The sequence below is a fragment of the Periplaneta americana genome, chromosome 9 (genome assembly GCF_040183065.1).
Source record: "Periplaneta americana isolate PAMFEO1 chromosome 9, P.americana_PAMFEO1_priV1, whole genome shotgun sequence".
In the NCBI taxonomy this organism is placed as follows: domain Eukaryota; kingdom Metazoa; phylum Arthropoda; class Insecta; order Blattodea; family Blattidae; genus Periplaneta; species Periplaneta americana.
In genome coordinates, this window is record NC_091125.1 from 122417140 (window position 1) to 122433386 (window position 16247).

The following is a 16247-nucleotide window of genomic DNA, read 5'->3' on the forward strand; positions in this document are numbered from 1 at the left end:
TGAATGGAAAAGTATGAATGTACGAATGCCAAAGTGCCAAAATATACGAATTCACAAGTGTACGAATGTACTAATGTACAAATATACGAATGTCAAGCGTACAAACGTAAGCATTAACAATAATGAATGTGCGATTGGCATGTTTACGAACGTACGAATGGAAGTACGAGTCTACGAATTGACAAGATTTTGAGTGTACGAATTGACAGAATACGAATGTACGAAGGAATAGAGTACTTTCCTATGAATGTGGAGTCGTACGAATGTGCAAATGGAAATGTGTACAAATGTGCGAATGGAAAATTATCCGAATGGTCAATTCTACCTGTATACGAATGTACAAAGGCACAAATGCACGAATGCAATAGTGTACGATTGGACAAGATTGCAAATGTAGGAAAGAAAAAGTGTGCGAATGTATCAATATAAAATTATGCAAGAGTACGAATGACAAACGTACGAATGTACGAATGCACAAGTGCACGAATGTGTAGTGTAGTGCACAAGTTTACAAATGTACTAATTCAAAAGTGTTCGAATGTACTAGTATACAAGTGTACAAATGTACTAATGCTAAAGTGTACAAATGGGCTATGAATGTAACAATGGACAATAACGAATGTAAAATTTAAAAATAGATAAACTATATAAATAAATTAAAAAAGAGAAAACTGAAAAAAATAAAATTTCAAAAATATATATATATTTTTTTTTTAAATTAAAAAGAATTATTTTTGAAAAAAATTTCAAAAAGAATTTAAAAAAAAATTGAAAAAAAAAATACAATTAAAACAAAAGGAACCCAACAAACTTCTTTTTGAAATTATTTTTGAAAAATTTATTTGAAAATCATTATTTCTTTTTTGAAAATTATTTTCTTTTAATAAATTGCTTTTGAAATTATTTTTGAAATTAATTTTTTTATATCTTAAATTTTTTAATTAGGTTTTGTTTTCTTTTAATTGGATTTAATTTATTTCAATTTACTATAATTCAATTTATTATCATTTATTATATTAAACTGTATTTTTATTGTATTTCATTTACTTTATTTCAATTTAATTTGTTTCAATTTATTTCATTTTAATTCAATTTATTTTATTTTTATTAATTTCTGTTAACTTATTTTATTTTAATTTAATTTACCTCAATTGAATTTATTTTATATTAATACATTTTATTTAATTCATTTTAATTTAATTTATTTCAGTTTATTTCATTTTAATATAATTTATTTTAATTCGTTTTACTTAGTTTTAATTTATTTTAATCTGATTTACTTAAATTATTCTATTTTAATTTCATTTGCCTTAAATTAATTCCCTTTATTTTAATTTAAATTTAATTTATATTAATTTATTTTAATTTTTTATTTTATTTTACTTACTTTATTTTACTTTAATTTGTTCAACTTTATTTCATTCTAATTTAATTTATTTTCCTTTCATTATTTTAATTTGAATTTTGTTTAATATATTTTATTTTAATTTCATTTATATTTACTTACTATATCTTGATTTATTTTAAATTCTTTTATTTTAATATAACTCATTTTAAGTCTATTTAATTATTTCCTTTTAACTTATTTCAAATGTAGTTTATATTTTATTCTAATAATTTTTCTTATTGCAATTTAATTTATTTTATTTTCATTTTACTCTTTATTGGAATTTTCTATTCGACATTTTTTTAAATCATTAGATTTTTATATTTTTTAATATTGCATTATATTTTTTTCTTTCATTTTTAGTTTTTTATTCTTCTAATTAAATTTATTTTAATAAAATTAAATTTATTTCTATATTATTTGACTTATATTTTTTTATTTCATTATATCTACTTTATTTTAACTTAATTTGTTTTAATTTATTTCATTTATTTTATTTTATTTTTATTTTATTTCATTTTATTTATTTTAACTTATTTTATTTTAATTTAATTTAATTGAAGTTAATTTACTTTATTTCGTTTTAATTTAGATACATTTCATTTTATTTTTTTTTCAATTTAATATAATTTAATTTTTTTCATTTTTTTTTTTTCATTTTATTTCATTTACTTTATTTGAACTTATTTGATTTTATTTATTTTATTTTTATTTATTTTTATTCGTTTTAATTTGATTTAACTTAATTTGTTTTAAATTAATTCTATTAAATTAAATTTATCTTATATTAATTCACTTTATTTTATTCAAATTTAATTTAATTTTATTTCATTTATTTTAACTCATATTAATTAATTTTAATTTGATTCAACTCTATTGATTTTATTTTAATATAATATATTTTATATTAAATTGTTTTATTTTAATTTAATTAATTCCCAATTTCGTAGGATTGCACATTTTTCTAGCCTTTTTTTTCTGAAAACCGAAAACATTTCAGTCTCTAATTTCCGGAAATGATGTCGATGTCGAGGAACGGGATGCGGTGTTGTATTCCCCCTTGAGTCACTTCAGATACAGTAGCATCAAAATGGGAATCCTGAACACAAGCTGATTTTCCAGAAGAAACTACCCCTATTCCGCCAACATTCTCGCCGCCATAACTCTGTCATATGTACAGTGAGAACAAAGCTGATAGCACCGGTGAATAGAGTTCGTCGAACTCTATCTGTAGTGTAAAGGACAACCCTCTGCCCCGAGGCATATGGACGGTAGAAACCGGGAAATTTTCAAAAATGGTAATTTTGACTTTCCAAAACAGACTTTACACTACACAAGAAGAACGATGGGGCTCAAATAGAACAAAGCTCCTACCACCGGTCAATAGAGCTCGTCGAACTCTATATGTAGTGTAAAGGACAACCCTCTGTCTCCAGGCATATAGACGATAGAGGCCGACAAAGTCTCAAAAAAAGGTAATTTTGACCTTGCAAAAGAGACTTTACACAAGGAGAACAATGGGGCTCAGACGCACGCCCTTTTAACTGTAGCATCCCCGCATGTTCACTAATAATCGCCAGTAAAATCGAGAAATTCATTGCACTTTTCTCTAGAACTGGTGTCTGTCCTCTCTTTCTCTCTCTCTCTCTCTCTCTCTCTGTCCTGTCTCTGCCTTCTCTGTCACCACCGTCCTCAGTGTCTTCTCTGTCGCCTGTCCTCTTTGTAATGCATATCTTCTGAGCTTTCTCTACCCTCTGTCTCTCCTTTCTTTGTCCTTCCTGTCCTAGGTGCCACCTCTCTGTTCTCACTGTCGTCTCTCTATACTGGGTGTCCAGTTCAAAGTGTGTCATGGCTCGCTGTATGCCGTCACGTGGCTAGTCGATGAGCCTAGAGAATTCAATCTTCCTACAGAGGCGTATTACTTATCTGCCAGAGAAGTTGCGTAGCAAGTACGGCGTTCATTTAGAAGAGTACTTACCGATACGTACGGTAACGCCGGTAGTGGCAGGAATGTGAAATGTTTCGAAACATATACTGAGGTGAGTTTTTTCTTACCGTCGGGATATGGGGAGAGGGTTAAAACGATTACTTACGTATTTGTTGACATTGATTTCGACGGTCAACATGGACACGGAGCATTTGATTTGTATTGTGGAATGTTGCCTGTACGCAACCGATGATAACAAATACCCTGCATACGACTTGGCCGTGCAAAATACAGTTCGAAAGAGGTTATGGTAGCACACAGACCGTACAGACCTCCATCTGTTGCTACGACGTTCAAGTTATACCGTACACGTTCTCAAGTTCAGATTGAACGCCTTGATTAATAGGCAACTTCTCTGACACAAAAGCTGAAACTCGCTTCAAATCGCTGACGTCATGACACACTTTGAAATGAACATCCAGTATTCTCTGTTCTCTCTGTACTCGCTGTGCCAACTGTCCTCTCAGTCCTCTTTCCCTTTTCTTTCTTCACTCTGTCCTGTTTCGTCCCTGTCTCGTTTTTAAATTCTGTTAATGTTTTAATTTTATTTCATAAGATTTCAATATTTCATAACATTTCAATTCTTTAATTAATGCAACTGAGCATAATCGAGTGAACGCACTGAAGCTTTTATGTTATTTAAATTATTGTTTAATTAATGTAACTGAGCATAATCAAATTAACGTACTGAAGCTTTTATATTATTTCAATTATTGTTTAATTAATGTAATTGAGCATAATCAAGTGAACTCACTGAAGCTTTTATATTATTTAAATTTTTGTTTAATTAATGTAACTAAGCATAATCAAGTGAAAGCACTCATGCTTTTATAATATTTAAATTGTTATTTAATTAATATAACTGAGTGAACGCACTGAAGCTTTTATATTATTTAAATTATTGTTTAATTAATGTAACTGTATAATCAAGTTAACTCATTGAAGCCTTTCAATTATTGTTTAGGTAATTTAGCTGAGCATAATCAAGTGAACGCACTTAAGCTCTATTATTGTTATTTAGTTAATGTAATTGAGTATATTGAACTAAATCCGTTGAAGATGTACAAGTTAGATAATATTTTATTAACTTATATGTAGTTAATACAACTGGATATAACCTAGTAAATATATTCGAAATATTCCAAATATTTTATTAATATTGTTCTATAGCAGGTATTTCGTAATATATTCAAATATGAATTAAGTGTAACCAAGTAAGTTTTACAATATAGTATAGAATAATCAGTGAAGTGTTTAATTTTTATTCACTTAAGTTAATATTCTTCTCGCCTGGCCTAGCCTATGGTCCTGTCTTGTAAACGCAGTACAGATTATATAATAGCTCGACTATATCATCCTGATTACCCTAATTAAATTGTGTGTACTTTTATAGTAGAACCGCAACAAGTTAGGTGTTCGATAAAACTGGGCATAATAAATATGGTGACAGAACTGAAACATAACACAACTGGTTGCCGGTATAACTGGGCACAACAAATCTGGTGTTCAGAAGCGGGATTGTGACCGCGACCATTAAAGACAGGAATAGGAACATGTCACGCAAGTATTAATGAAGCGTTTATTTTGTGTATATTGATTGTGGTGATTATGTTTTTACTGAATTGATGCGTTTTTGTGTATCCCTGCTACCCAATTTTTACCCGCTAATAATAATTTTACTTGAGATTAAGTATATCAAACATGGCAGAAATAGATCCGTTACGGCAGCAGCTTGCTGCCCTCCTGGGTCTATACGAGCTATTCCATCTCAAACCGACCGAAATATAGAGAAAATTGACCTTACAATTTCTAAATACAGTGAAACTTTTTTTGTACGTAGAGAACTGTGATACAATGCTTTGTGCAAAGTTTGAGGCATCAGAACTTAATAGTGTTTAAATTTAAAATATTTAAATTTATCGTATTTTCATAAAATTAGCAAATTTAAACTGTTGTAGCTCCGAAACCCTTTCACCCAATGATCAAAATCGTGGTTTATTTTGATGCTGAGAAATTAAAGTTTATATTGACATATAAACAGATTTTCTTACTTTTTATGGAAATGGAGAAATTAAGATTTTTCCTCATTAAGACGCCTTTGGCCACGAAAAAAAAATATTTTAAAAATATATAGTTAAATTCCGCTTTGAAAGTACAAATAAACACATATTTTTCACTGATGGTATGTTGATATGAGAGTATTGAAAATATCAAATAAAGAAAATAAATAGTACGCGCGTGAACTAACCAGCTGACTGTGAGACGGAAAGTAGCCGAGACAAGCAAGGCCAGAAGACAAACACGTGATGTGTCGTCTAGCAGTCATGGCTGTGCTAGCTTTATCACAGGTTTTCATAAACACAGGAGTAAAATGACTCCCAACGCTCGCTTATCTTCAGCTCTCGGCCAGTGCGTGCGGTACTGCGCCGTTCAAGTCTTGGCGTGTGAAAATAATCTATTTAATACCCTCGAAACTTATTGCCGCACCACTAAGCAAACAATGCCGAATCCCTCTTAATAATGCAAGTTTTTTTCTCAATATTTTTTTACATTTTTACAAATGGCCAAAACGCCTAGAAGCAAGTAAAATCAGATTATCTGTCTCTCTGTATAAAATAAAAATAAGGATTACTTCTTAACATAACCTACCAATTGTCAGCTTCAAAATAAGCTCTCGTTCAATGTTCTGCAGTAAATGGTTCCAGAGTTCTGAGCGCTGAAAGAGGCTTGTTTTTATAAAATACGCTAAATTTGTCGCTCAATAATACGAAAACCGTTTGACTTTCAATAGTATATTTTTGAAAATGCACTCCCCTCAGCACCTTGTATAAGTAGGGAAAAAATTAGAGTATAAAAAAATGCGAGGTTTTTTACTGATCGATTTCATATGAAATAGCCCATACGAAGAGTTGATTGAGGCCCCAACTTGGAGGAAAGATGTAACAATGACCGGAATAGTAGCACCGATTTAATTTTTACCATCGGCTTTAGAAAGGCTTCTTCTGTAAGATAATGTTGACGCATTGTTTCTTTTGACACGGATGAAGTACAGCCATCTAGAAATTTACTAATAAATGGGAGCTAATCTACTGTATGTTCAGTGCAAAAGGTGCCAGCTCTTGTTCATATTTCATATAAATAGGATTACATTATCTCTATCCAAGAGCGTTGCAAAAAAATGGCTTTTCTACAGCACGTGGTACTGAAACTTCCAAGTTGCATTTTGTAAGCTCTGTGACACGCTAGGTTATGTCACTTGATTTCATTTATTGTATTCCATAGATATTGCATTAGCACTGAAGCTTTAAGATAAGAAAGAAGTCAAAATGTTACAAGCTTACCATTTTTTTGGCGAGATGAAGTGAGGTGAGGCTGAGGATTCACAACAGACCACTCGGCATTCCACCCATGCTCGGGGAAAAACCCAGAAAAAAACCCAACCAGGCAATCAGACCAAACGCAGCTCCGGATCAGCAGGCTGGCAAGTATGCAGACTGAACTATATTGGTGGCTCTACAAAAAATATACAGTACATAAGTTAGCAATCAGATTCTTGAATTTACAAACCTAAACAATTATATTATAAGTATAAGGGTACAGTACATCAGTTATTCATAGATTTCAAAAAAGCATATGACTCGGTTAAGAGGGATGTATTATATGATATTCTTATTGAATTTGGTATTCCCAAGAAACTAGTTCGATTAATTAAACTGTGTTTCAGTGAAACATACAGCAGAGTCCGTATAGGTCAGTTTCTATCTGATGCTTTTCCAATTCACTGCGGGCTAAAGCAAGGAGATGCACTATCACCTTTACTTTTTAACTTCGCTTTAGAATATGTCATTAGGAAAGTCCAAGATAACAGGCAGGGTTTGGAATTGAACGGGTTACATCAGCTTCTTGTCTATGCGGATGACGTGAATATGTTAGGAGAAAATCCACAAACGATTAGGGAAAACACGGGAATTTTACTGGAAGCAAGTAAAGAGATAGGTTTGGAAGTAAATCCCGAAAAGACAAAAGTATATGATTATGTCTCGTGACCAGAATATTGTACGAAATGGAAATATAAAAATTGGAGATCTATCCTTCGAAGGGGTAGAAAAATTCAAATATCTTGGAGCAACAGTAACAAATATAAATGACACTCGGGAGGAAATTAAACACAGAATAAATATGGGAATTGCTTATTATTATCCGGTTGAGAAGCTTTTATCATCTAGTCTGCTGTAAAAAAAATCTGAAAGTTAGAATTTATAAAACAGTTATATTACCGGTTGTTCTGTATGGTTGTGAAACTTGGACTCTCACTCTGAGAGAGGAACATAGGTTAAAGGTGTTTGAGAATGAGGTGCTTAGAAAAATATTTGGGGCTAAGCAGGATGAAGTTACAGGAGAATGGAGAAAGTTACACAACGCTGAACTGCACGCATTGTATTCTTCACCTGACATAGGCCTAATTAGGAACATTAAATCCAGACGTTTGAGATGGGCAGGGCATGTAGGACGTATGGGCGAATCCAGAAATGCATATAGAGTGTTAGTTGGGAGACCGGAGGGAAAAAAAACCTTTGGGGAGGCCGAGACGTAGATGGGAGGGTAATATTAAAATGGATTTGAGGGAGGTGGGATATGATGATAGAGACTGGATTAATCTTGCACAGGATAGGGACCGATGGCGGGCTTATGTGAGGGCGGCAATGAACCTTCGGGTTCCTTAAAAGCCATTTGTAGGTAAGTTGTAAGTAAAACAATTATTCATCAATTGAGCTACAAAACATAATACATAGCAAGTAAGTTAATTCAATTTAAAAACATAAACAATTCAATCAATACAAAAATTGAGTATATACTTCAAATTCCAAGCATAAACAATACATCAGTTGAGCTATACAGATTACTATTCAATTTAAAGCATATACAGTTCAGCCAAAATATAGAAAAAAATAGAATATGTAGTAAACAGATTAGTTCAATTTACAAGCATACTTTAGTTGAGCTATGCATAATTGTACATTTCATATCAAGTACAGTAATTCAATTTACAAGCATAAACAATTCATCAATTGTGTAGAAGGTAAGAGCATTTAGAAATTTGGTTAATTCTGTTCTAAATCTTTTCTCATGGTCCTTCAAAGCTTTACGAAAATTAGGCAACGCATTGAATACATGAATAGTGAACCCCATTTTTATAACAGCTTAGACTAACAGAGGGGGTGAATGTAGAGTATCCAACGCCCACTGAACGAATATTTCACTTTTATCACTGCCAATGTTGCGCTATAATCGTATATGCAAGGTAGGCTATAACAAAAACCTAAACTAACCAAACCTAACCTGTCAAAGAAGCAACAAGTTATACTAAATATGTGTAAAATTGGCCTATGTCTCTATAGTGGGCGGGACATAAGTAACATTGACCTCGGTTTTTAATATAAAAGGTAAAGAATGTACTCACAAGATAAGGTCAAGATTTTTAAATTTTGACATGATGTCCTTTTATGCACACCAGCCATTATTCTTATAGCTTTATTTTGTAAAACAAAAATATGTCTACCTTCAGACGAGTTACCCCAAAATATTCATTCATATTTCATTACAGAATGAAAATATACAAAATATGACATTTTAAATATTGGTATGTTTATATCACCAATAGAAGATAAGGACCTTACTGCATAACAGGCAGAGCTCAAATTAGGAATAATACATTCTATGTGTGTTTTTCAGTTCAAGTGATTATGCAACTCTAAACCAAGAAACTTTGTGCTTATAAATTCGAGATGAGTTCCATTTAATCTAATCCTTTAGATTAAATTAATTTAGGCTTTCTGTATTCCTTGCATATACGAATCTGCGATAGGATAGGTTAGGTTAGGTTAGGTTAGTTTAGACTTTTAGTGTGCCTTGCATAATATATTAATCTGTAACAGGTTAGGTTAGATTAGATTATGTTACCGGTAGTTTAGACTTTTAGTATGCCTTGCATATATACTAAATGAAGTGAAATTTGCGTTTCGCGTTTATTTTGAAATAGCTATTCTACCCGTTTATTTCACGTGTTAAATAATCAGGTAATTTCCGAGAAGACACCAGTCTTTTACATATTATGCCGTATTCGGTAACTGTTTACTTCTCTGCCAAATTGATATAGAAACGGCCAAGTGGCCGATGGTCGAGGTATGTGATAAGATTGGTGGATTAATTGAGGGGATATATACATAACTAGCCTACTAATGTGACAAGGTCACTTATATAATTATCTCTTCAACTAACCCACTAATCTTGTCACATACCTTGACCACTTGGCCGTTCCTATATCAATCTCACAGAGAAGTTAACAATTACCGAAACAAAAACAGCATATGTAAAAGACCGACGTCTTCTCGGAAATTACCAATAATAATGTTTAGATTACCTACAAAGATCAATTCTTTCTAATATGTTTTCAAGTCAACTGACGTTCTACATGAATTCTTAGCATTCAAAACTACCTTCGCTCTGAAAATGAGGCCTTTTTCTACTTTTTTTGTCAAAAAAAACCTTGAGTGTCACGTGCTATATAAAACCCGAAATGATGCCCCAAATAGCCTCCCAATGAAAGAATTATTTAATGTGTATTATAGACGGTACGGCTATAACTTACTGCAGTAACTACTACGATGAGAAACCTAACCGATAAGAATAAAATACGCATTGCTAGGCTGCCGAATTTTTACAATTTCTTTTCGATCTGGCCGATCTCAATTGTACGTAATTAGGCTACAGGGAATTTCGCGAAGCATTCGAAAAGCGCTTTAAATTATCAGAAAATTATCACTATTCGCAATTCCAGAAAGGAATTCGAAGAAAAATGGGATAATGAAGAACAGGGGAAAGGGAACGCTCCGTTCATTGCATTGTCGTCCAAGCACAATTATTATTAATCCTGTGTGTTCATCCCTAAAAATTATAGGTACTGAAGTCCCACATGAAAAAGGAAAATGGGGTGAATCTTTCTTATGTCCCAGCCACTAATAAATAAATAAAGCTGTTAGCTCACCCAACCGGACCCAAATACGTACCTTACTTATATACGAAAATCGTCGTGCGTGAACGCAGAATAGCTTCTTCTCTGAAAACTTCATAACAAAATGTTTTCATTTATACAAGCAACATTTATTCTTTGGATGGCGAATGTTGTTAGTGACGAAATATAGGAATATTGCACATTGACATATTACAAATAAATTAACAAATTTTCGTATTTCCAATTGCCACAATTTAGATAATTCATAATATAACTAAGATTACCTTTAATGAGCATCAGATAAATTTGAAAAATCACGAACACAAAACTGTCTCTTCTTTGTAAACACAAGCTCAACCGCCATCGCTCTTTATGGTGTGTTGCCAACATTGAAATTATTCTTCTGAATTTTACTTCAACATTACCTTTGAAAAGTTAAAATTCTCTCTCAAATCTAAATAATTTTTCTTGTGCAGGTATTAACATTGTTTTATTAGGGTAATTTCAATTTTACAATAGATTGGAACGTCATAAAGTGGGTTCATGTTATCTGGTCACCACGTAAGACAACGCAAGACAATAAATAGAAAATAAATACGCTTGCCGTAGATGAAATTCGAACCCAGAACATTAACCTAGAGGAAAAGTTAGAAGTGTGGTTTGTTCGTTTTGTCCGCCTCTGTTAATTTTTAACGGCAGGTTTACTAAGCAAATCGGGAACATTTTATAATGTTGGTGCATCTGAATAAGTGGAATACAAAATTATAAATATGTATGATAGCAGCAGGATCATGAGTTTGTAAACGTACGCGGTAGACAGTCTTTTTCATAATAGGAGTCAAATAATAGGTTAATGCTGCGGAAGAGTATACTGGCGTTCAAATATATTTGACCTAGAATTTTCTGATCGTGTAAGCGAAATTTCTAACCATGGAATGAGACAGAACCAAAGATTTAACACAAGTCGTCTATCTTGTTGATTGGTTAGAGTTTCAGTTGATATCAACCCTTCCTCTTCAATTATGTAGCATATTTTAATCTTTGGTATCCGCATGGTATCTAAATTCCGTCGACACGAATGCGTCCAACGGAATATAAATTTGTTTCAACTATGGTAGGTGGCTCTGAATGAGTAGAGTATAAATCTTGTGGATGTCATTTCGATGGATTGAGTTTATGCGAGTAGTTGTTTGGGTCGGCGATGTTTGTATTTCCTGTTTATATCATATCTGCCAAGAGAATTTATTAGTTTGTTGTTGTTGAGTGCTGCCTTGTGATAGAGTTTATTTGTGATTTTTTGTATATATTCGGGGAGATATTCTATTCGGAGGTCATCATGAAGTTGTCGTGTACTTGTTCCCCATCCACTGCCGTGAATGGTTCTCAGTATTTTGTTTTGGATAACTTTTATCTTGTTCATGACGGATTTGCTAGCATATGCCCAAGCTGGTGCTGCGTATGTTATCATACTTCGAATTAAGGCTTTATAGACATGTAATTTAGTTTTATGTTTTAATGCTGGAGTTTTAAATAGTGGATATAATTGAATAAATCTACCCATGGCTTTTCCTGTTAACTGAGTGACATGTTGGTTCCAAATTAGTGTTTTATCCATAGTTATTCCCAGATATCTGATTTTAGGAGTCCAGTTGATGTATGTATTGAATAATTTGAGTCGGGTCCTGGGTTGGGCTTGTCGTTTTTGAAAAATGATTGCAGAGCTTTTAAGAGGATTGATTTTAATTTTCCATCTGTAGGTCCATGTTTCATAATTATTTAAGAAGTTGTGTAGTCTATTGATTGCAAATGGTAGATTTAACAAATCGACAAAATTTGAAATAGTTACGCTAGTTCTCAATAGGTGGCAATTTTATTGGGATGGTTAAAAAGGTGTTGGAGAAAATTATGAAGTACCGTAGATTAAGTATAAATTATTCTCATAATCAGCGGTTTCCCGCTAAACACAGTGTCGTTTTACAATCAACAGAAGGGGATGAAATTTTGAATTCTACAATGCAAGTGTATTTATGTACTATTAGCGACACTGACTATTATCGTCACTATCTATTCATGTAAGCAGGACGAAGTCCTGAAGTAAAGTAATAACTGAAAAGCCACGCTTACATGAACATTATCGATCACTATCGATTAGCAGGGTTCATATATCTTCGAACGCCAGTGTCAACTCCAAGCCATAAGCTTGAAACTGTGAAACCAAAAAAAACTAGGTATATAAAGAAGTACCTCACATTTTAAACAATAGTCCGATTCTCGCTATGTTAATATTTGTATTTGTGTACGTAATTCCACACCGTTCCGCTAGATGTCAGGTCCGCGATATTTAGCACTTACGTCAATGCCGCTAGTATAGGCCTACAGCTGTCCGGTATTATTGTATTATAATAATGTATTTGTTAGTATGGCCATCAATTATTTTTTTTATTTTATTGGGTTATTTTACAACGCTGTATCAACATCTAGGTTATTTAGCGTCTGAATGAAATTGAGGTGATAATGCCGGTGAAATGAGTCCGGGGTCCAGCACCGAAAGTTACACAGCATTTGCTCGTATTGGGTTGAGGGAAAACCCCGGAAAAAAAACCACAACCAGTTAACTTGCCCCGACCGAACTCGGAACCCGGCCACATCCATTCTAATAGTTGCGGGTTCGATCCCGGGCCAGGTCGGTGGCATTTAAGTGTGCTTAAATGCGACAGGCTCATGTCAGTAGATTTACTGGCATGTAAAAGAACTCCTGCGGGACAAAATTCCGGCACATCCGGCGACGCTGATATAACCTCTGCAGTTGCGAGCGTCGTTAAATAAAACATAACAATTTAACAATCCATTCTAATACGTTTACGTATGACCTAAACCGAAAGTAGCAATTTAATATTTGGCAATTGGCAGTATTTCGCGGTGGATTATGGGGCGTAAAAGATGTATAATAGTTTGACGTCTTATCTGTCGCACCGATTTCAAGAATAGTTGCTTGGAACACTCCCTCCTTTCTTTTTATCCTCTCAGGCCAGTGTACACTGACGTTCAAAGATATCAGACCTACGATTTTATGATCGTGTAAACGGACTTTCGAACCACTGGATAAGTCGGAACCAAGTATATTAAAAATTGACAAAATCTGAAAGAGTTTCGCTAGTTCTCAATAGGTGGCACCATTATTGGGAGCCGTTAGAAATGTGTGAGGGAAAATGATTATGTAGATTAAGCACAAATTATTCTCATAATTGACAACATCAGCGGTTTCCAGCTAATGTTAGTGTTGTTTTACAATCAGTAGAGTGGGATGAATAATTGAATTCTATAACATCGATATATACAATTATACAGAGTCCGCCAAAAAAAAAAATGTATGCACTCTTTGTCAGACTGTATCGAGATATTGATATTGTCAATTGATTTGAATTACGAGCTTGTTGTAATTGATCTTGTCACCAGTGCTAAATAGACGACTGTGATCATCCAATAGCTAATAGATACTAGGAAATTTTGTTTCTTCTGGAATTAATGTTGTTTTGTTTAGTCTTTTCCAATTATTTCTGATTGTGCTATTTCTTATTCTTTTTCTTCTCCATTGTTTTATTTTTTTTTCCATTATAACAACAATTTTATGGTAAGCTTTGTCTTCTAGGCAGCCTTCACTTGGAGGAAGCTGAATAAAATTTATTCGAAATAAATTATATATATATATAATATAGTCCTACTTTTCACGTGCAATATTATTCTTCTCTAGTGTTAATATTATATTATATAATTCCATTGCCGCTGCAATTTTAGTTCCTATTTTATTTTACTTATTTATTTTTATTATTATTTTTTTATTTTTTTTTATTTCTCTTATATTAATATTATATTATATAATTTCTGCAACTGTAATTTTAATTCTATTTCCTATTTTATTTTATTTTATATTCTCTTATAGGCCTATTAATATTATATCTGAACTGCGACCGAACACGAGCGCTGCTCATTCGGCCTCAAATTTTGTTAATACTACTGTATCTCCTGTTTTATATTGTTTGTATTATTTTATTTCTATTTTTCTTGTTTGTTTGTAATTATATTCTTTATTCTGTATATTTCAATTTAAATAAATAAATAAAATAAATACTGGATCTAAAAGGGCCGTTAGTACCTTTGAAAATAATGTTTACAAAAAAAGTCTATGTCTCTGGCTAAATCCACGAAGAAAAATTGTTAAGTTTCATTGTAACTTTATTTAAGCCCTAGCTTCTCCCATAGATGTGCCAAACGTATGATGTTACATTACCAGTTGCACAAGAAAGCTCAGTTTTCTATGATTTGTCTCTTTTCCACTTACAGTGTTTTTTATTTCCAGTCTTCAATCATTCTTTCAATTTTTCAGAATGTTTGTTTTCTACGATAGCACTAAGAATTCCACTAAAACAATATTCGAAAGAATTAAATACATGAAAGTGCTTTATAACATTAATGTCAAATATCTACTTCTTTGCCTCTGATTGAGGTTCTGGCTGGTATGTACATCTATTATCAGTCAGTACATCTCACTTGATGATTATTAGCTGTTTGGAATTGCAATGACGTTTGCACCAAACTCCTCTTTCTCGTAAAATGCGTTTGAAGTTTAATGAATCGGTTAGTTGCTTACCTCTGAGTGGCGTATGCACTACTATAGAGATCCATGCTAAGAAAACAAGCCTCCTACACCTGCTGCTGCTACAGCTACTTCTGCTGATGATGATTATGATGAATATAATAATAATAATAATAATAATAATAATAATAATAATAATAATAATAATAATAATAAGAGTAGAGCTTTCGATTTAAACAATTCTCTCTACATGCCATATAATAAGAAACACACTTTCAGCTTTCCCAATAATGGGACTGCCTGTTTGGGCAAACCATAACACACAGAGTGAAAACAAAAATCGACCACAAAAGAGAAATGTTGGGAACGAACAAAAAGGGGAAATTAAGTACAGGAAGTTTAATAGCATACATTTAACAGGCCTAAACATAATAAACAGATTAGGCGTTCAGACAAAGTTCTTCCTTTTAGGAAACAAAGTACAGGTGGTATTTTAAAATGGCAAGTGATCCTCTTATAGCAGTAAGGGAAACATCACGAATGAAGTCGTTGTTCAGCTGGAACTTCTTGCAGAAAGTGACAAAGAGGCGAGGTATTGTGCCCCTAGCGCCAACCATTAGCCCAACTACTTCAATGGAGGTGAGGTGATATTTTTCCAAATAGAATGGAACTGTGGGCTCATAAATTCGGCACTTTTCTGCATGGACTTGAGCGGGCTGTTGTTCCTGTGCCTCGAACCTGACTGTCGGGTCGATAATGTAGGCGGATGTAGAGCCTGGTGGAATGGCAAGCATGTCAATTCGCCGACAGGATCCCTCTTGAGAGGGAAAACATCTAACAAAATGCAGAATGCTTGTTCTGTGCTTTTCTTAGTAGAAGTAATTTTGACTTTGCAATTTCGTTGTAACTTGTTAATAGTATTCCATATTTTTGTACTTCCATTTTTATGGAGGAAATAATGTTGGATTTTGAGGAACTTATATATTTTTTCAAACATTTTATAACATCTTACTAGCCACCGGCGTAGCTCAGTCGGCTAAGGCGCTTGTCTGCCGATCCGGAGTTGCGTTCGGGCGCGGGTTTCGATTCCCGCTTGGGCTGATTATCTGGTTGGGATTTCTCCGAGGTTTTCCCTAACCACAAGGCAAATGTCAGGTAATCTGGTGAATCCTCGACCTCATCTCGCCAAATATCATCTCGATATCACCAATTTCATCGACGCTAAATAACCTCGTAGTTGATACAGCGTCGTTAAATAACCAAGTAA